We start from the raw sequence: 21,673 nt of genomic DNA on the forward strand, positions 1-21,673 counted from the left end.
CTTTTAACAAGGCACACCTGTTAATTGAAATGCATTCCAGGTGACTACCTCATGAAGCTGGTTGAGAGAATGCCAAGAGTGCGCAAAGCTGTCATCAAGGCAAAGGGTGGGTACTTTGAATAATCTCATTTGTTGAAGACTTTTTTGGTTACTACATGATTCCATATTTGTTATTTCATAGTTGTGATGTCTTCACTATTATTCTACAATGTAGAAAATAGTAAAATAACTAAATAACCCTTGAATGAGTAGGTGTGTCCAAGCTTTTGACTGGTACTGTATGCGCATACAACAGACCTGAGATTAGGGCAGGCTATAGCCATGCCAGTTTTTGCTGTAGTTGTCTGCCAACACGTGTGTGTGTGTGTGTGTGTGTGTGTGTGTGTCTTTGTGCTGGAAGTGTTTGGATGTCAGTTTCCCTCGCTGTAGAACGGAAAGTGTGAGAGCAGCACCCTCGGGTCTGGGCTGGAAGGCCTGCTGACACACACACGCATGCATACACCCACTCATGCTCATGCTTACTCAAACACTCACAACATCCAACAGGCTCTACCCACACACACCCACACACACATGCACACTGAGGACTGAAAATGTATATTTTTAAGATACACATTCAGTCAATCCAGCCATTCAATTCAATCGTATTATTTTACAAAGCCCTTCTATAATTTCTGCTCCTAATCTGACCATGATATTATTGAACCCAGACTGTGAGCGTTGCAGCTATAGGGCTGAGACTGCAGCTATAGGGCCAAGACTGCATCTAATGACTTTAGCAGGTGTAGACAAATAGCCATAGAGCATGATCCTAAAATAAGACGTCTTCTCCCCTGCAGCTCATTTGAAGCCTATGGTCCCAGACACTGGATAGCCCTGTATTGCCGGGGCCGTGGACTGGCCTCTATCCCATAATATGTCATATTCTGCTGCTGTGAAGAGAGACTTTCTCAGACTGAAACCTGAGAGCTAGGCCAACGCTTTGATATGGAGCTGAGGGGCGAGAGGGGAGGGAATGAGGGATAAAGGGATGGGAGAGAGGGGGAGTGTGGAGAGGGAGGGGTGAGGTGAATCTGTGGCATTCTGTCAGATCATAACATACTGCAGACAGGAGCTCTGGCTAACTCTCTCCTCCTCTCTCTCCCTCTCTCTCCCTCTCTCTCCCTCTATCAATTCAAGTACATTCAAAGGGGCGTTATTGGCACGGGAGACGTTGCCTAAGCACGTGCAATGAACAATAAACAAAAGTGAAGACACAAAACAACATCAACAAAAAAACATTTGAATTTAACAGTAAACATTGCCCTCGAAAAGGTTTTAAAAATATAGACATTTCAAGTGATATATTATCAGCTATGTACAGTGTATTTACAATGTTGTTTGTGCTCCACTGGTTGCCCAAGACAAAATATTTAAGTGCCTTTGAAAGGGTTAGGTGCCAGGCTCACCGGTTTGTGTCAAGAACTGCCATGCTGCCGGGTTTCTTTAACGTTCAACGGTTTCCTGTGTGTATAAAGAATGGTCCACAACCCAAAGGACATCCAACTCAACATTAGGAAGGTGTTCCTAATGTTTCGTACACAATCCATGTCTCAATTTTCTTAAGGCTTAAAAAAATCCTTCTTTAACCTATCTCCTCCCCTTCGTCTACACTGATTGAAGTGGATTTAACAAGTGACCTCAATAAGGGATCATAGCGTTTACCTGGTCAGTCGTGGAAAGAGCAGGTGTTTACTTATTTCACTCACCTCGACATCATCGCGTTCAACGTGTAGTGACGTGTACGAATCCATATCACCAACCAACATAGGTACAGCCTCTTCCACAGTGAAAAGTTATGGCCGCTTCGGCATGATCATTTTTGTGTAATGAAGTGATAAATATATATATATCAAATGACAGCATACCCTATTTTCTGGTGGATGACGACAGGTTGTAAGCAAGTTCATTTTGCAATATTGACACAGATATTATCGTTAGAAAAACAAGGCCGTTAGCGGCTGTTATACTAATTTGAAGAAAGGCCGTCGACGACCGCTACGTGTTTTTATTAATCAGTTGTTTATGATCTGATGAGGTGTGGAGTTGGAGTTATATTGTGTACCTCGCGGGGTGTATCGCGTGTTCCCGGGAGTTGCAATGCTGAAGAATGTTGGGTGGGGTTAGGAGGGCACACATTGCTAAGGAAGCAGCTGTAAGGGCGAGTGTGTGTGCGTGAGCTGACTTTCCTTTCCTGTCCCAGGTACAGTGAGCGAGATCAGGAAACGGAGCACTGTGAATCTCTCGCAGTGCCCCTCCCTTCTCTTGCTCCCTTCTCGCTCTTTCTCGCTCTCTCAATTCAATTCAAAGGGGCTTTATTAGCATGGGAAACAGAATCAAAATCAAATTTATTGGTCACATACAAATATTTAGCAGATGTTATTGCGGGTGTAGCGAAATGCTTGTGTTCCTAGCTCCAACAGTGCAGTAGTATATAACAATACACACAAATCTAAAAGTAAAATAATTTAATTAAAAAATATATAAATATTAGGATAATCAATGTCGGCGTGGCAAAATACAGTAGAATAGAATACTGTATATACATATGAGATGAGCATTATGTAAACATTATTAAAGTGACTAGTGTTCCATTATTAAAGTGGACAGTGATTCCATGTCTGTGTATACAGGGCAGCAGCCTCTAAGGTGGAGGGTTGAGTAGCCGTATGGTAGCCGGTTAGTAATGGCTATTTAACAATCTGATGGCCTTGAGATAGAAGCAGTTTTTCAGTCAATCGGTCCCAGCTTTGATGCACCTGTACTGACCTCGCCTTCTGGATGATAGTGTGGTGAACAGGCCGTGGCTCAGGTGGTTGATGACCTTGATGATCTTTTTGGCCTTCCTGTGACATCGGGTGCTGTAGGTGTCCTGGAGGGCAGGCAGTGTGCCCCCGGTGATGCGTTGGGCAGACCGTACCACCCTCTGGAGAGCCCTGCGGTTGCGGGCGGTGATACAGCCCGACAGGATGCTCTCAATTGTGCATCTGTAAAAGTTTCTGAGGGTCTTAGGGGCCAAGCTGAATTTCTCCAGCCTCCTGTGGTTGAAGATGCGCTGTTGCGCCTTCTACACCACACTGTCTGTATAGGTGGACCAATACAAAATGTCAGTGATGTGTACGTCAAGGAACCTGAAACTTTCCACCACATCGGTCCCGTCGATGTGGATAGTGGCGTGCTCCCTCTGCTGTTTCCTAAAGTCCACGATCAGCTCCTTCGTTTTGTTGAGGGAGAGGTTATTTTCCTGTCACCACTCCGCCAGTGCCCTCACCTCCTCCCTGTAGGTTGTCTCGTCATTGTTGGTAATCAGGCGTACTACTGTTGTGTCATCTGCAAACTTCATGATTGAGTTGGAGGCGTGTGTGGCCACACAGCCATGGGTGAACAGGGAGTACAGGAGGGGGCTGAGCACGCACCCTTGTGGGGCCCCAGTGTTGAGGGTCAGCGAAGTGGAGATGTTGTTTCCTACCTTCACCACCTGGGGGCAGCCCGTCAGAAAGTCCAGGACCCAATTGCACAAGGCGGGGTTCAGACCTTTGACCCCAAGCTTAATGATGAGCTTGGAAGGTACTATGGTGTTGAAGGCTGAGCTGTAGTCAATGAACAGCATTCTGACGTAGGTATTCCTCTTGTCCAGATGAGATAGGGCAGTGTGATGGTGATTGCATCGTCTGTGGATCTATTGGGGTGGTAAGCAAATTGAAGTGGGTCTAGGGTGTCAGGAAAGGTAGAGTTGATATGATCCTTAACTAGCCTCTCAAAGCACTTTATGATGACAGAAGTGAGTGCTATGGGGTGATAGTCATTTAGTTCAGTTATCTTTGCTTTCTTGGGTACAGGAACAATGGTGGACAGAGATTGAATATGTCCGTAAACACTCCAGCCAGCAGGTCTGCGCATGCTCTCAGGACGCAGCTGGTGATGCCGTCTGGGCCGGCAGCCTTGCGAGGGTTAACAGGCTTAAATGTCGTACTCACGTTGGCCACGGAGAATGAGAAGCCGCAGTCCTTGGGGGCGGGCTGCGTCGGTGGCACTGTGTTATCCTCAAAGCGGGCAAAGAAGGTTTTTAGCTTGTCTGGGAGCAAGACATCAGTGTCCGCGACATGTTGGTTTTCACTTTGTAATCCGTGATTGTCTGTAGACCCTGCCACATACGTCTCGTGTCTTAGCCGTTGAATTGCGACTCCACTTTGTCTCTGTACGGACATTTGTCTGTTTGATTGCCTTATGGAGGGAATAACTACACTGTTTGTATTAGACCGTATTCCCACTCACCTTGCTATGGTTAATTGCGGTGGTTCGCGCTTTCAGTTTTGCGCAAATGCTGCCATCGATCCATAGTTTCTGGTTTGGGTAGGTTTTAATTGTCACAGTGGGAACAACATCCCATATACACTTCCTGATGAACTCAGTTACCGTATCCATGTAAGCGTCAATGTTATTCTCAGAGGCTACCCGGAACATATCCCATTCCGCGTGATCAAAACAATCTTGAAGCATGGATTTCGATTGGTCAAACTAGCGTTGAATAGACCATAGCATGTGTACTTCCTGTTTGAGTTTCTGCTTATAGGAAGAGAGGAGAAAAATGGAGTTGTGATCTGATTTGCCAAAGGCAGGGCGTGGGAGGGCATTATAGGCATTTGTCAATGTGTTGATAGAACTTCGGTAGCGTTTTCCTCAAATTTGCTTTGTTAAAATCCCCAGCTGCAATAAATGCGGCTTCAGGATATGTGGTTTACAGTTTGTAAAAAGTCCAATGTAGTTCCTTGAGGGCCGTCGTGGTATCGGCTTGAGGGGGAATATACACTGCTGTCACTATAACCGAAGAGAATTCTCTTGGGAGGTAATACAGTCGGCATTTGATTGTGAGGTATTCTAGGTCGGGTGAACAAAAGGACTTTCTGTATGTTATCACAATCACATCATGAGTAGTTAATCATGAAGCATACACCCCCGCCTTTCTTCTTCCCGGAGAGTTCTTTGTTCCTGTCTGCACGATGAACTGAGGACAGTATATGGGGACAGTATATCCTGAGAGAGCCATGATTCCGTGAAACAGAGTATGTTACGGTCCCTGATGTCTCTCTGGAAGAAGATCCTCGCCCTGAGCTCATCTACTTTATTGTCCACCGACTGAACATTAGCGAGTAATATACTCGGAAGTGGTGGATGGTGTGCTCACTTCCTGAGTTGGACTATGAAGTGAGTTACAGCTGCTCTGATATCCAAAAGTTATTCCCGGCTGTATGTAATAACACAATAAACATTCTGGGCTAATAATGTAAGAAATAGCACACAAAAACACTAAATACTGCAAAGTTGCTTAGGAGCTAGAAGCAGAGCTTCCATGTCTGCCTGCGCCATCTTACTCTGTTTACATCTTACATATGTTTACATTGCCAAAGAAAGTGAAATAAACAATAAACAAAAGTGAGAACAAACAAAAAACTACATCAACAAAAATATAAAATAATGTACAGTTAACATTGCACTCAAAGGTTTCAAAAGGATAAAGACGTTTCAAATGTTATTCACAAATGATGTATTATTTACATTTTTAAATAGTATGGGCAACCGAGAAAAACAAATTGATACAATTTAAGGCCAAGTGGCAAACAATAATGGAGGCACTAGGAATGGGGATGTGATTATGCGGGTTTGGGCAGATGAGATGTAGTCATTGTTTGTGTGCGTCAGTAAGTTGTTTTTCGTATGTATAAGTTGAAATTACCTTTATGTCCTGAATATTGTATTCAGGACATAAAGGTTGTTTCAACTTATACATACGAACAACAACTTACTCTTATGTTTGGGGTTAATCCAACACAACGCATCACTAAGTACCATTCTTCATATTTTCAAGCATGGTGGTGGCTGCATCATGTTATGGGTTATGCTTGTCATCGACAAGTACTGGGGAGCTTTTTAGGATAAAGACAAACGGAATAGAGCTAAGCACAGGAAATCCTAGAGGAAAACCTGGTTCAATCTGCCTTCCAACATACACTGGGAGCAAATTCACCTTTCAGCAGGACAATAACCTAATGTAAAACACAAGGCCAAATATACACTGGAGTTCCTTGCCAAGATGACATTGAATGTTACTGAGTGGCCTAGTTACAGTTTTGACTTAAATCAGCTTTAAAACCAATGGAAAAAACCTGAAAATGGCTGTCTAGCAATGATCAACAAACAATTTGACAGAGCTTGAAGGATTTTGAAAAGAATAATGGGAAAATATTGTACGATCTAGGTTTACAAACTCTTAGAGATTTACCCAGAAAGGCTCACAGCTGTAATTGCTGCCAAAGGTGATTCTAACATGTATTGACTCAGGGGTGTGAATGCTTATGTAAATTCGTTTTTTTCTGCATTTGATTTTCAATACATTTTCTAAAATTGAAAAAAAAAATGTTTTCACTTTGTCATTATGGGATATTGTGTGTAGAATGGGCTCGTGGTAATGACTGGAGCGGAATGGGTGGAATGGTATCAAATACATCAAACACATGGTTTCCAGGTGTTTGATGCCATTCCATAGGAAAAAGTCCTTAGAAGACAGGAACCTAGGGAGACACTGTAGGGGCCAACCAGACAGAATATAACCCCACCCACTTTACCAAAGCACACCCCCCACACAATTTAAAGGATATCAACAGACCACTAACTTACTACCCTGAGACAAGGCCGAGTATAGTATGTTTTCCTAGATTGGCTTTTGAAACCTAACAGTCACTTGTGGCCTGTGAGTTTTGTTTTAAAGTTTATCTTTATTTAACTAGGCAAGTCAGTTAAGAACAAATTCTTATTTTCAATAACTGCCTTGTTCAGGGGCAGAACAACAGATTTGTACCCTGTCAGCTCAGGGATTCAAACTTGCAACCTTTTGGTTACTAGCCCAACACTCTAACCACTAGGCTACCCTGCCACCCCAAAGTGAAGGTTCATCTTCCCTCATATGCTGTTACTGGGCCAGGAATTGTTCCAAGTCAGGTCCCCTGGTTAGAAAAAAAAACTCTGTTGATCAGGAAAAGTCCTGGCCCTACTCTGTCATAACTGCGTAACCATTCAGTGTAGACTAGAGATGCATTAGTTGATGTTGTGCACCTTCTTAACCACTAGATGGCCCCAGAAGTTTGTTTTACTGAGAGGGGATTAACTGTAGAATGGAGGAACATGAGTGAAGTGGCATTTTGTCTGCCCTTTCTAAACAGATGGAAATGGTCACCATATTCTCATCAGGCCTGTTCTAGCCATCCATTTTGAAGATGCATTGTACTGTCATCATTTTATCTAAAAGTATTTTTTAAACATCCTTATCTTGCATTCTGAAGTGCTGTTTTGGCAAATGTTCATATTCTGCATGATATTTCTTCATTTTTTAGTTATGGAGCTTTCCATTACTTTGCTTTTAATGGATTACATAAAACATGCAAGGGGAAGAGGGGAGTGCAGTAGGGTGTATGGAACAATGGAAGCAGAACTGCCCTGAGAGTTCTGACTGTTGAGTGGACATGGGCTCATTAGACCCCAGTCCATTTATGGTCATTTCCTGCTCAAGGGCTAGGTGTAAAATAACAAAGGTTAAAGGCAAACTCCACCCAAAAACAATCTTTTAGTATTTGTTTCATTAGTCCATTGTTGACATAGTCCCAGAATGTTTTGCTTGTCATTAATCATGTTTTCATATGTAACTTTCAAAGTACAGAAATCATCCCCGTTATGATGCGTTTTGAATCATATGATGCTGCGTGTTTTGTACAGATGGAGGACAGGAGAGAGGCTTTGGTTGTGGAGTCATCTGACTGAAAGACGGGTTGATACTGAATTTGGAACTCAGCATAAAAATGAACTTTTTATTGTCTATTGTTATTATTGAATCTAATGGTACTATCAATGGGGGGGTGTAAGGGACACAATACAGGAAGGTATAACGACTGACGTCATTTGGCAAGGTAGCCCCAGCACCACCAGACAAACTGTTGCTATGTACAGTATCTGTATTAGCTGCGAATGACAACTAAAGTTATCAAAACACTGTTTATAATATCTACACAAGTTCAGCAATTGCATTCTTCTCGTATTACTCTGTAGGCTACTCAGTAAGAGAAGTGTGCCATCCTCCTGCATCTCACATCTGCCTGTAGTTATTGAACTCTGCCTGCTGGACCCATGAGGCAAACTCTGTCATGTCCAGGATGGAATGTCATGCACTCATGTCCATAACCTGTAATACATTACATAGATGAAAGGGGCTTCATCACCCACTGGAGACATGAAGACAGAACCTCAGCCAGAGAGCTGTGCATGTCAGTGTGTTAGACAGAACCTCAGCCAGAGAGCTGTGCATGTCAGTGTGTTAGACAGAACCTCACTAACTAGCTAGCGAGCATAGACTAACAATGCTACCTGCTCCCATAAGAGGAGATCTGCAATTGATACTAATCTATTAGCCCTATAATATATTCTGAAATTTCATCTGATGGTTTCTTTGAATCAGTACACCACACACACGATTTCTAGCCAGTGACAGCCACCCAGCTAGAATTGACTCGCCCCTACCAAAATGTAAAAACCTACCTAGCTAGCATTAGCATGAAGCAATAGATTTGTGCTACATGGTCCCATAAGAGACAACCAGTAATTTATACTAGCTTTAATTTCTTATCCTTATAATGAATATCATCCCTATAATTTTATTCTGACATTCCATGGGCTATTTGAATCAGTAACATTCCACCACACAAACGATCTCTAGCCAGCTGACAGTCAGTTAGACCCCATACTGAATTGTCAAAAGCCACGCTCCCTCGTTTTCTGGTTGAGCACACACACAGCATTGCTACCTCATTCATAATATATCTACTGACATGTCCAGGGTTATCTTTTATATTCCAGTATTGAGTGAGTGTCCAAGGTCAGGAAAGTTAAAATCCCAAATTTTATCCATTACCTTTGTTGGTGGTGTATGTACAGTGCCTTGCAAAAGTATTCATCCCCCTTGGCGTTTTTCCTATGTTGTTGCATTACAACCTGTAATTTAATTTGATTTTTATTTGGATTTCATATAATGGACATACACAAAATAGTCCAAAAAAATCGAAGTGTCACATGATCTTAGTATATACACACCTGTTCTGAAAGGCCCCAGAGTCTGCAACACCACTAAGCAAGGGGCACCACCAAGCAAGTGGCACCATGAAGACCAAGGAGCTCTCCAAACAGGTCAGGGACAAAGTTGTGGGGAAGTACAGGTCAGGGTTGGGTTATAAAAAATATCTGAAACTTTGATCATCCCACGGAGCACCATTAAATCCATTATTAAAAAATGGAAAGAATATGGCACCACAACAAACCTGCCAAGAGAGGGCCGCCCACCAAAACTCACGGACCAGGCAAGGAGGGCATTAACCAGAGAGGCAGCAAAGAGACCAAAGATAACCCTGAAGGAGCTCCACAGCGGAGATTGGAGTGTCTGTCCATAGGACCACTTTAAGCCGTACACTCCATAGAGCTGGGCTTTATGGAAGAGTGACCAGAAAAAAAACATTGCTTCAAGAAAAAAATAAGCGAACACCTTTGGTGTTCACCAAAAGGCATGTGGACACTCCCCAAACATATGGAAGAAGGTACTCTGGTCAGATGAGACTAAAATTGAGTTTTTTGGCATCAAGGAAAACGCTATGTCTGGCGCAAACCCAACACCTCTCATCACCCCGATGGTGGCAGGTTCATGCTGTGGGGATGTTTTTCACCGGCAGGGACTTGGAAACTGGTCAGAATTGAAGGAATGATGGATGGCGCTAAATACAGGGAAATCCTTGAGGGAAACCTGTTTCAGTCTTCCAGAGATTTGAGACTGGGACGGAGGTTCACCTTCCAGCAGGATAATGACCCTAAGCATACTGCTAAAGCAACACTCAAGTGGTTTAAGAGGAAACATTTAAATGTCTTGGAATGGCCTAGTCAAAGCCCAGACCTCAATCCAATTGAGAATCTGTGGTATGACTTAAAGATTGCTGTACACCAGCGGAACCCAAACAACTTGAAGGAGCTGGAGCAGTTTTGACTTGAAGAATGGGCAAAAGTCCTAATGGCTAGATGTGCCAAGCTTATAGAGACATACCCCAAGAGACTTGCAGCGCTAATTGCGGCAAAAGGTGGCTCTACAAAGTATTGACTTAGGGGAGGAGGGGGGGGGGGGTGAATAGTTACACACGCTCAAGTTATCCATTTTTTGTCTTGTTTGTTTCACAATAAAAAAATATTTTGCATCTTCAAGGTGGTAGGCATGTTGTGTAAATCAAATGATACAAACCTCCAAAAAAATCTATTTTAATTCCAGGTTGTAAGGCAACAAAATAAGAAAAATGCCAAGGGGGGTGAATACTTTCACAAGCCACTGTAATTAGCTTAATAACAAGCTGTGGCATGCCCAATGTGTGCTCAATGTGTCTGCTTCAGTGCCATCATTACATGAAAGCGAGAAAAAACTGTTTTGCCAAAATGACGTCCACCAATCCCTGTGGCCTAGATGATTATAGTATCCATGGGAATCAAAGTTGCCATGTGAGGGTGCATTAGGACTGTACAACCACGTCAATGCTAGGTTTTCTTTCCTGTCAATGTCCATCCATGCAATCTAAATAAGCATTAGGGCAATAAGAGTCCAATAAGATGGACATCATCACCAAGCTGTGTCCTCTGATGCCTGCAAATCTAAGTCCTGGAATGCCTTGGCTGTGAACAGCATTGCTGAGGACGAGGAGTGATATGGAAGAGCACTTTAGTTTTACTTAAAAATGAAATGAAAATGATACTTAAAAATAAAATGTAACTATTCAGCATTTTATCAATTGTAGGTACTGTAAATGTCATTTGTGTCCTCTTATGAAAATGTAAATCTGTTTAAAATACATTTTTAAAGCTGTTATTTATAAAAAATTGTCTATGTAACTATATATATATATATATATATATATATATTTTTTTTTTTATATATATACAAGTAATTTAATTTGCAATCTCATGCTAATTTTTTATAATTAATATTACCTTACATCATACTTTTATCATGTTCCAATACATCATTATATATTGCAAGATAGGTAATCCTTTCATGTAATTCAAACAATTGCAGCGCTGTTTTTCACATTTATTCTTATAACAAGACATGGGCAACATGTAAAACACAGTATGTTATGTGACTGACGCAGAACCTACATCTCCATGTAAATGTAACTGGCATCTTAGTGGAAGACACAAAGGATGCCGTTTCAACTCTGTTACACTGTCAGTAAATACACTGCTATTTTATTAATATCATAAATGAGAGGTATAGTAAACTAACAAATTAAAATGACAGATACTGCTTTTTGCTTTGGTATTACCCTGCAATTTGTAAAATATCATGCCAATGAAGAAGGCAGTAACTGCCATTTAAGGGTCAAAGGTCATGTCAGAGGTCAGGGTCAACATGAATAAACAAATTGCTTACAGTAAGACAACAGATCACTACATCTCCAATTATCTCCCTAGAATTCATTGGGGCGGCAGCATAGCTTAGTGGTTAGAGTGTTGGACTAGTAACCGCAAGGTTGCAAGATTGAATCCCTGAGCTGACAAGGTACTGTTCTGCCTGAACAAGGCAGTTAACCCTCAGTTCATTGAAAATAAGAATGTGTTCTTAACTGACTTGCCTAGTTAAATAAAAGTAAAAATTTGGCTGGACAATTAAAAACTGAAGTCATTTTTCTCAGTTCCACGCTATGAATAGTTACTGCCTTTTTGCTTAGTAGGGCAGTGTGGTTGTCAGTGTGTTAGACAGACAGAACCTCACCCAGAGAGCTGTGCATGTCAGTGTGCTAGACAGACAGAACCTCAGCCAGAGAGCTGTGCATGTCAGTGTGTTAGACAGACAGAACCTCACCCAGAGAGCTGTGCATGTCAGTGTGCTAGACAGACAGAACCTCACCCAGAGAGCTGTGCATGTCAGTGTGCTAGACAGACAGAACCTCACCCAGAGAGCTGTACATGTCAGTGTGTTTGACAGACAGACAGAACCTCACCCAGAGAGCTGTGCATGTCAGTGTGCTAGACAGACAGAACCTCACCCAGAGAGATGTGCATGTCAGTGTGCTAGACAGACAGAACCTCACCCAGAGAGCTGTGCATGTCAGTGTGCTAGACAGACAGAACCTCACCCAGAGAGCTGTGCATGTCAGTGTGTTAGACAGACAGAACCTCACCCAGAGAGCTGTACATGTCAGTGTGTTAGACAGACAGAACCTCACCCAGAGAGCTGTGCATGTCAGTGTGCTAGACAGACAGAACCTCACCCAAAGAGCTGTGCATGTCAGTGTGCTAGACAGACAGAACCTCACCCAGAGAGCTGTGCATGTCAGTGTGCTAGACAGACAGAACCTCACCCAGAGAGCTGTGCATGTCAGTGTGCTAGACAGACAGAACCTCACCCAGAGAGCTGTGCATGTCAGTGTGTTAGACAGACAGAACCTCACCCAGAGAGCTGTGCATGTCAGTGTGTTAGACAGACAGAACCTCACCCAGAGAGCTGTGCATGTCAGTGTGTTAGACAGACAGAACCTCACCCAGAGAGCTGTGCATGTCAGTGTGTTAGAAGACAAATCCTTAGATATGGGCAAATAGACCATTAAACTAGAAATGCCATTCTAGTTCTGTTTAGATAGCTGAAGTTGTACTCTACACACAACTGATTTGTATTTTGGACGATATGGGTCCCATTATGTCTTGCGAAAACCAAACACTGCATTCCATAGTAAGAACCTCATACCAACGGTCAATGGTTTTGGGAGGCTTTGCTGCCTCAGGATCTGGACGACATGCTTTGATAGAAGGAATCATGAATTCTGCTCTGTATCAGAGAGTTCTGCAGGAGAATGTCAGGCCATCCTTCTGTGAGCTGAAGCTGAAGTGCAGCTGGGTCATGCAGCAAGATAATGACCCAAAACACACAACCAAGGCTACATGAAAATGGTTAAAAGGCAACAAATTTGAAGTTTTGGAAGGCTCTAGTCAAAGTCCAGAACTAATCCCAATTGAGATGTTGTGGCAGGACTTGAAACGAGCAGTTCATACTTGAAAACTCACAAATGTCGTTGAGTAAAAGCAGTTCTGCATGCAAGAGTGGGCCAAAATTCATCCACAGCGATGTGAGAGACTGATCAACAACTACAGGAAGCATTTGGTTGCAGTCATTGCAGGTAAAGGTAGCACAACCAGTTATTGAGTTTACATTACTTTTTCACACAGGGGAATTGGGTGTTGCATAACTTTGTTAATTAAATAAATAAAATAAGTATACTTCTATTTTCTTATTTGTAAACTCAGGTTCTCTTTATCTAATATTAGGTTTTTGTTGAAGATCTGATAACATTTAGTATCAAAAATAGAATTTTTCATGGCACTGTATGTAAATAAGATTTTTCTGTATTTAATTTTCAATAAATTAGCTAAAATTCTAAAAACATGTTTTTACCTTGTTATTTAGGGGTGTTGTGTGTAGATGAGTGAGTAAAAAAATAAATGTAATACATTTTCAATTCAGGCTGTAACCCGACAAAATGTGGAATAAGTCAAGTGGTATGAATACTTTCTGAAGGCACTGTATGTAAAGAAGCACGGACTCTTCTATGAACCAACAACACATGGAATGGTCAGATATACACTCTTGTGGAGGGATAGGGTTCTTCCAAGAACCGTTTTGATCAGAATAACCCTTTCTGGAGACAAGGGTTCTTTGTAAGTCAAAGGTTTCTACTTAGAACCTTTAACATCCTAATAACTGTTTTTAGAAGAAAGGGTTCTTTGATGATTCTTTGGAAGGCAAGAAGGATTGTTTGGAAGGCAAGAAGGGTTATACATAGAACCATATATAATATTTCCCAGCATGCTCTATTACAGGGAGATTTTCAGAATTTTTTGTTTTACTGACATACCTGTGTTTTTGATTTGTTGATAAATTTTATACTACACAAAGGTAACATAGCATATTCTAAACTAATCCAATCTGTTAGTAATTGGATTTATTGCAACCGTTACTGAGATGGTTGTTCCAGTTTAGATGACTGAGGTAGTCTTAATAATCAGTCAGTCATTCTGAATGTAGGTTTTTGGGTAATTAACAATTCCACTTGTTAGATAGCCTAACTCTGGATTCCGATAGGAATTACACATCACTTTGCAAGGCAGCATGATGTAACTTGCCGGTGTGATGTGGCCTGTAAACTAGGAGATTCCCAACACCACTGTGTTAGGATATACAGTTGAAGTTGGAAGTTTACATACACTTACATTGGAGTCATTAAAACTCGTTTTTCAACCACTCCACAAATGTATTGTTAACAAACTATAGTTTTGGCAAGTCGGTTAGGATATCTACCTTGTGCATGACACAAGTAATTTTTCCAACAATTGTTTACAGAGATTATTTCAATTATAATTCACTGTATCACAATTCCAGTGGGTCAGAAGTTTACATACACTAAGTTGACTGTGCCTTTTAAGAGCTTGGAAAATTCCAGAAAATTATGTCATGGCTTTAGAAGCTTCTGATAGGCTAATTGACATAATTTAAGTCGATTGAAGGTGTACGTGTGGATGTATTTCAAGGCCTACCTTCAAACCCAGTGCCTCTTTGCTTGACATCATGGGAAAATCAAAAGAAATCAGCCAAGACCTCAGAAAATAAATTGTAGACCTCCACAAGTCTGGTTCATCCTTGGGAGCAATTTCCAAATGCCTGAAGGTACCACGTTCATCTGTATAAACAATTGTACGCAAGTATAAACACCATGGGACCACGTAGCAGTCATACCGCTTAGGAAGGAGACGCGTTCTGTCTCCTAGAGATGAATGTACTGTGGTGTGAAAAGTGCAGATCAATCTCATAACAACAGCAAAGGACCTTGTGAAGATGCTGGAGGAAACAGGTACAAAAGTATCTATATCCACAGTTAAACGAGTCCTATATTGACATAAACTGAAAGGGCGCCCAGCAAGGAAGAAGCCACTGTGCCAAAACCTGCAGTATGCAACTGCACATGGGGACAAAGATCGTACTTTCTGGAGAAATGTCCTCTGGTCTGATGAAAAAAAATAGAACTGTTTGGCCATAATGACCATCGTTATGTTTGGAGGAAAAAGGGGGAGGCTTGCAAGCCGAAGAACACCATCCCAACCGTGAAGCACGGGGGTGGCAGCATCAGGTTGTGGGGGTGCTTTGTTGCAGGAGGGACAGGTGCACTTCACAAAATAGATGGCATCATGAGGAAGGGAAATGATGTGGATATATTGAAGCAACATCTCAAGACATCAGTCAGGAAGTTAAAGCTTGGTTGCAAATGGGTTTTCCAAATGGACAATGACCCCAAGCATACTTCCAAAGTTGTGGCAAAATGGCTTAAGGACAACAAAGTCAAGGTATTGGAGTGGACATCACAAAGCCCTGACCTCAAGCCCATAGAAAATTTGTGGGCAGAACTGAAAAAGTGTGTGCGAGCAAGGAGGCCTACAAACCTGAGTCAGTTACACCAGCTCTGTCAGGAGGAATGGCCCAAAATTCACCCAACTTATTGTGGAAGGCTACCTGAAACGTTTGACCCAAGTTAAACAATTTAAAGGCAATGCTACCAAATACTAATTGAGTGTATGTAAACTTCTGAACCCCTGGGAATGTGATGAAAGAAATAAAACTGAAATAAATAATTCTCTCTACTATTATTCTGACATTTACATTTACATTTCAGTCATTTAGCAGATGCTCTTATCCAGAGCGACTTACAGTAGTGAATGCATACATTTCATTTCATGCATTTGTTTTTTGTACTGGCCCCCCGTGGGAATCGAACCCACAACCCTGGCGTTGCACACACCATGCTGGCGTTGCAAACACCATGCTCTACCAACTGAGCCACATTCTTAAAATAAAGCGGTGATCCTAACTGACCTAAGACAGGGAATTTTTACTAGGATTAAATGTCAGGAATTGTGAAAAAGTAAGTTTAAAATGTATTTGGCTAAGGTGTATGTAAACTTCGACTTCAACTGTAACTAGGCCCTCAAAGAAGGGCCTTATTGTCACGTTCGTCGTAGGAAGGAGACCAAAGCGTAGCGTGGGTATCGTTCCACATCTTTTATTTCAATGTGAAACTTTGAAAGACAAACAATAAACGATAAACAAAACACAGACCGTGACGACAGAGGTGTAACATGCACTAACTCAAAATAATCTCCCACAAACACAGGTGGGAAAAACAACTATTTAAAAATGATCCCCAATTAGAGACAACGATGACCAGCTGCCTCTAATTGGGAATCATACAAAAACCCGAACATAGAAAAAATAAACTAGATTTTTTAAAAAAACAGTCACACCCTGACCTACTCTACCATAGCAAATAAGAGCACTCTATGGTCAGGACGTGACACTTATGGTATACACTACCGGTCCAAAGTTTTAGAATGTCTACTCATTCAAGGATTTTTCTTTATTTTTACTATTTTCTACATTGTAGAATAATAGTGAAGACATCAAAACTATGAAATAACAAATATAGAATCATGTCGGAAGCAAAAAAGTGTTACACAAATCAAAATATATTTTATATTTGAGATTCTTCCAATAGCCACCCTTTGCCTTGATGACAGCTTTGCACACTCTTGGCATTCTCTCAACCAGCTTCATGAGGTAGTCATCTGGAATGCATTTCAATTAACAGGTATGTCTTCTTAAAAGTTAATTTGTGGATTTTTTTTCCTTCTTAATGCGTTTCAGCCAATCAGTTGTGTTGTGACAAGGTAGGTGTGGTATACAGAAGATAGCCCTATTTGGTAAAAGACCAAGTCCATATTATGGCCAGAACAGCTCAAATAAGCAAAGAGAAAGGACAGTCCATCATTACTTTAAGACATGAAGGTCAGTCAATTCTGAAAATGTCAAGAACTTTGAATATTTCTTCAAGTGCAGTCGCAAAAACCATCAAGCGCTTTGATGATACTGGCTCTCATGAGGACTGCCACAGGAATGGAATACCTAGAGTTACCTCTGCTGTAGAGGATAAGTTCATTAGAGTTACCAACCTGAGAAATTGCAGCCCAAATAAATGCTTCACAGAGTTCAAGTAGCAGACACATTTCAACATCAACTGTTCAGAGTTGACTGCATGAATCAGGCCTTCATGGTCAAATTGCTGCAAAGAAACCACTACTAAAGGACACCAATAAGGATAAGAGACTTACTTGGGCCAAGAAACACGAGCAATGTCCATTAGACCGGTGGAAATTTGTTCTTTGGTCTGGAGTCCAAATTGGAGATTTTTTGTTTCAACCTCTGTGTCTTTGTGAGATGCGGTGTGGATGAACGGATGATCTCCGCATGTGTATTTCCCACCGTAAAGCATGGAGGAGGTGGTGTTATGGTGTGGTGGTGCTTTGCTGGTGACACCGTTTGTGATTTATTTAGAATTCAAGGCACACTTAACCAGCATGGCTACCACAGGATTATGCAGCGATACGCCATCCCATCTGGTTTGGGTTTAGTGGGACTATGATTTGTTTTTCAACAGGACAATGACCCAACACAACTCCAGGCTGTGTAAGGGCTATTTTACCAAGAAGGAGAGTGATGGAGTGCTGCATCAGATGACCTGGCCTCCACAATCCCCCGACCTCAACGAAATTGAGATGGTTTGGGATGAGCCGGATCACAGAGTGAAGGAAAAGCAGCCAACAAGTGCTCAGCATATGTGGGAACTCCTTCAAGACTGTTGGAAAAGCACTCCATGTCAAGCTGGTTGAGAGAATGTCAAGAGTGTGCAAAGCTGTCATCAAGGCAAAGGGTGGCTATTTGAAGAATTTCACATCTAAAATATATATTAACACTTTTTTGGTTATAACATGATTCCATATGTGTTACTTCATAGTTTTGATGTCTTCACTATTATTCTACAATGTAGAAAATAGTAAGAATAACCGGCAGTGTATGTTATGTATTGTCATAAATCATTCAATTTTAAAGTCTAATAAGGCTGGTGGGTTCTACCCGTTCATAGAGGGTTCTTGGAAGAAACCTCCAAAAATAAAAGGGTTCTTGGTAGAACCCTTCATAGACGGTTCTAGGAAGACCCTTCAGATGATAAAATGGTTCTAGGTATAACCTTTCATAGAGGGTTCTAGGTAAAACCCTCTGCAAAGGGTTCTACCCAGCACTTAAAAGGGTGGTTCCCCTATGGGGACAAACCGAAGAACCTTGTATGGTTCTACTTAGCACCTTTTTTTCTAAGAGTGTACTACTCTGTGCAATGATGATGAAAAACAGAGCTAGATGAAGTTAGGCAACAGACTCACATGCAAGGAATCGCACAGGATCAATCTTTTATCCATGGAGTTAGGAGTATCTAGGAAAATAATATTAGCATTATAATATTATGTTATACACTAAGATCATATTAATATACACTTACATCACATTAGGATTTTATATTTATCTCATAATTAAGTTAACCCTAGGAAAATAAAGCACAAATCTAATCAGCTATACTGACTAGAATATTATTACTGTCAAACAGTGGGTTAATGTTCTTCCTGAGTGACCTAAACTAACTTATATTTGTGTAAGGTGTGCAGTAACGAATGGTTGACCCAGGTTGTCAGTAGGTGATTTTAGTGGAGAGTTTCGCAGGGTGTCAATAGCTCCTGGTCAGAGTTTGGGGCAGAAGCTAAGGTAAAGCTTTTAGGTGAGATACAGGAGTGTTTTCTTCCTGCAGGGGGTGAGGGAGAGAGAGAGAAAGTGTGAATGAGAGAGGTAGATAGAGAGAGAAGAGGAATGTTGGTATGTGGATGATGATTGATGCTTGGAGTTCTCAGACAGAGAACAGTAGTCTACTCTACTAGCCTCGTCCTCAGAGCATGCGCAGACCAGCTGGCTGGTGTGTTCACAGACATATTCAATCGCTCCCTATCCCAGTCTGTTGTCCCCACATGCTTCAAGATTGCTACCATTGTTCCTGTACCCAAGAAGGCAAAGATAACTGAACTAAATGACTACTGCCCCGTAACACTCACTTCTGTCATCATGAAGTGCTTTGAGAGACTAGTCAAGGATCATGTCACCTCCACTTTACCAGCCACCCTAGACCCACTTCAGTTTGCATACCGCCCCAACAGGTCCACAGACGACGCAATCGCCATCACAAAAGGAATACCTATGTAAGGATAGTAGAAAGAGGAGGAAGGGAAGCGCTACTAAGGTACACAATAGTAAATGTTGGTAGACAGAAGGTGCTCTTTGGTAAAAGGGTTGAGTTGGTCTTCAAAAAGAAAGGAGGACCAAGGCACTCTTCATATAATTTATTAAAATGCCTTTATTAGTATGGCATGTTCAATAGAAACAATGTTTTTAAAAAACCGACGCGTTTCGGCTGCATGGCCTTCATCAGGGTGCACAAAGAAATAATACAATGTTCTCTGTTTAACAGCTTTTCCAATTAACCCTAATTAGAAGGGGGAGTGGTTAAAATTGATTGGACACACCTAGTAAGCAATAGTATACACACTTTAAAGTGAAATGCTGTAGCTATGTTATCATAAAAATGTAACTCCAAACTAGAAGTATCAGAACACTTAGAAAGGTAGTTCTAACCTTAAATATGTCTGGGCGAAGTGTCAAGAATAAGAAAGCAATACATTCCATAGTACACTAGAACACAGCAAAACATGAACAACAAGAGTCTAAACATAGCTGAGGGCAATTGAGCAAAAATATCCACTAGATGACAGCAAATGTACCCATCACAACCCTACAGGAAGGGTGAGAAATCCATATCTTCATTTAAACCCGGGTATTTAGTGGCCTGTAGTTTGTAAATCCAAAAACTTTCCATTTGGTTTAACTGTTTAAGGCGGTCCCCTTTTCTAATAGAGGCCGGGATATGATCAATACCCATAGCTTGTAGGGAGGCAGGGTTGCCATGGTGTAAGGACTTGTAGTGCCTTGCCATGGGGTAGTCTTCATTTCCTACCCGTATGGCGTACTTGTGTTCCGCTAGGCGATCTTGAAGGTGTCTCTTTGTCCGTCCAATGTAGAACACCTTGCACTGAGGACATTCCAATCTATAGATGACATGAGTGGTTTTGCAGTTAATGAAATGCTTGACGTAATACTCCATTTTGGAAGCTGTATCAACGAAATACTTTTTCTGTGCAATATTTCTGCAATGGTTGCACTGGTTACATTTAAAAGAGCCCTTGGGTTTGTGCCCAAGCCAAGTTTTTTGAGAGTCACCCGGAAGATAACTGTGGACTAATTTGTCCTTTAGGGTAGGACATCTCTTAAAGCTTATGACTGGTGGCTCAGGAAAGACTTGGCGTAGTAGCGTATCACTTTGGATGATTCCCCAATTATTTTTTATGATTCTTTTAATGTTCTCTGCTTCAGTGCTGTATTTTGTAACAAAATACACTCTCTCTGATGCATCACGAGGCACTCCTCTTCGCAACAAGTTCTCTCTGTCAAGTAATCCAGCCCTTATACCTGCATCTTTCAGGACCTGGACGCTGTAGCCCCGATTCAAGAAACGATTCTCCAATTCAGCAGATTTGACAACATAGTCTGTTTCCTGATCGCAAATTCTGCGGACTCTTTGGAATTGGCCATATGGAATATTCTCTTTTAGCCTTTTGGGGTGAAAGCTGTCTGCCCTCAGAATGGTATTCCCATCTGTAGGCTTCCTAAAGATTGATGTGTGCAAACAACCTTTGTCATTTTTACTGATGTCGAGGTCCAAAAAATGAATGTTATCCTTGCTATACTCCATAGTTAGTTTGATGTTAGGGTTAAGGCTGTTAAGGTATTGGTGGAAGGAAATAAGTTCATCTTCTGAGCCGGACCAAAAAAGGCAAACATCATCAATATAGCGTCCCCACCATATAATCCGGTCAAAGAAATGGTTATTAGAAGGATCCAAAATGAAGTCATTTTCCCATTTACCTAAGTACAAACCAGCATAGGAAGGGCTATAGCAAGCTCCCATGGCACATCCTTTGACCTGTTTAAAAATACGGTCCTGAAAGATAAAGATGTTATGATTAAGAGTCCATTCAGTCAGTGAGACAATGAATTCTGTAGGAGGCATCTCAGTTTCAGGTCGGGTACTCAAGAAATGGTGCATAGCTGCCAAACCTTGTTCGTGTTCAATGGTGGTGTAAAGAGACTCCACATCCATGGTGACTAAAAAGGAAGCTGTACCTATATTATCCAATTCCTTAATTTTGTTCAACACATCTGTGGTATCTTGAAGATAGGCTGGGAGTGACGTCAGAAAAGGCTTAATAAAGTAATCAATGTACTTAGAGATGGGTTCTGTCAGACTTTCATTACCACTAATGACTGGCCTGCCTGGGGGATTTTCAAGATTTTTGTGGACTTTTGGAAGAAGGTAAAAAGAAGCCATACATGGACTGCCATTGAAAAGAAATTTGAACTCATTGTCTGAAATGTAGCCATTCTCCTTAGCTTCTGTGAGGATCCCTTTCAACTCAATTTTTAGGTTCTCTGTAGGGTTGAAGCTAAGAGATTGGTAGAATTCATCATTGT

The 21,673-nt window shown here is 41.5% G+C and overlaps 1 protein-coding gene across 2 annotated transcripts in view; it reads left to right on the forward strand.

The window, feature by feature from the left end:
• The window catches only part of LOC115151044 (rho guanine nucleotide exchange factor 3), a 129,718-nt gene that overhangs the window by 8,118 nt on the left and 99,927 nt on the right, over nt 1–21,673 (forward strand). The window contains exon 1 of one of the 2 annotated variants that reach the window (XM_029694970.1): nt 19,861–19,888. The exons of the other annotated variant lie outside the window; for it this stretch is intronic. The gene's annotated coding sequence lies outside the window, so the exon portion shown is untranslated. Of the gene's footprint in view, nt 1–19,860; nt 19,889–21,673 lie in introns of those variants that run through there. 2 annotated transcript variants of the gene reach the window in all.

This window comes from Salmo trutta, chromosome 16 (assembly GCF_901001165.1).
Source record: "Salmo trutta chromosome 16, fSalTru1.1, whole genome shotgun sequence".
In the NCBI taxonomy this organism is placed as follows: domain Eukaryota; kingdom Metazoa; phylum Chordata; class Actinopteri; order Salmoniformes; family Salmonidae; genus Salmo; species Salmo trutta.